We start from the raw sequence: 1,702 nt of genomic DNA on the forward strand, positions 1-1,702 counted from the left end.
GATGAATTTAATTAAAATAAAATAAAAGTAAAAAACTAATTCAATCATATTCTCAATTTATTATTATTATTATTATTATTATTTTGGAAAAAGTACAAATGAATCCCAAATAAATTATTAAAAAATTAAAATAAAACTCTAAATCTTTTGCCTTCTTTATTCATGGCTAAAACACTCAAACAAGCGATTTCGAGCCCCTCAGACCAATCACAAAACTACCATCTTCGCAGCCTTTGCCACTAGAATCCCTACCCCTTCGTCAGCAGTAGCACAACCACAACACACTTCAACAAACCATCACTTTGGATCGAAAAATCGGTGCAAAACAACAACGGTTTTCATCCCCAACACTAACCGAAACCACCACTTTCAATGACCTCCATGGCCATCAATAGCCGTCATTCACCTCACCTCATCTAGACGAACATTTTGATTGATCAACATCATCAAAACATGCTTGAGAACCACGTTCTCAATCCAACCATGAATGATTAACTTGATAGTGACATATATATGAAAATCCTCCGAAGGACTTAAAGTGACAGGAGCAAATGATACATGGCCGAGAACCATGTTCTCAATTAAATTGTAAAGATCATTATATGAATTAAAATAATTCGAAAGCATGTGATATAATCGCCTTAGTAAATATTTGTAGAATGCGGGTTATAAAAATAACGATCACTGATCATGTGTTTTTATAAAGAAAATAAATATTGAATTTACAATTGTGGTAATTTATGTTGATAATTTAAATTTAATTGGAATTTTTGAAGAACTCAACAAGACTGCTGATTATTTGAAAAATGATTTTGAGATGAAAGATTTAGAAAAAACCAAAATTTTGTTTTGGGTTGTTAATTGAAAACTTCCTATAAGGATTATCATTTCATAAATCTATATATATATATATATATATATAAAGTTACAAAATATTTTTATATTGATAATGCATATCCATTGACATTTCCTATGTTTGTACGATCACTTAATCTGAAAAAGGACCTATATCGTCCACCTGAAGATGGAGTAAAGATTCTTGGTTCTGAAATATTATATCTTAGTGCTATTAGAGTAATAACTTATCTTGCAAATTATACTCGACCAGAGATAGTTTTTTCTATAAATCTCCTTACAACATATGACTGTACACTAACTCAAAGATATTGAAATTGTATTAAACATATTTTTCGTTACCTAAAGAGCATTGTTGATTTGAAAATATTATATTCTCAAAGTTATGATCCGCTTTACTAGGATATGCAGATGCAGGTAACCTCTTTGACCCACATAAAGTTAAATCACAAATATGATAGGTATTTACACGTGGAGGAACAGCTATATCATTAAGATTTGTGAAGTAATCATTGACAGAAATATCCTTAAATCAAGCCAAGAATGTGTATTGTTGAGAAACATGACCTATCATATCCAAGCATCATATAAGTTAACTTCAATAAAAGATAATCCAAGAAATTTGTATGAAGAAAATGCAACTTTTATTGCACAACTCGAAAGAGATTATATCAAAAGTGATATGACAAAGCATATTTCTTCAAAATTCTTTTATACACTTGAGTTTCAAAAGAATGATGACATCAACATCCAACAAATTCGCTCAAGTGATAATGTGGCCGATTTATTCATAAAAGCACGGCCGACATTTACATTCAAGAAATTGGTTCATGAAATTGGAGTGCGT

This window comes from Olea europaea, chromosome 12, assembly GCF_002742605.1.
Source record: "Olea europaea var. sylvestris chromosome 12, O_europaea_v1, whole genome shotgun sequence".
In the NCBI taxonomy this organism is placed as follows: domain Eukaryota; kingdom Viridiplantae; phylum Streptophyta; class Magnoliopsida; order Lamiales; family Oleaceae; genus Olea; species Olea europaea.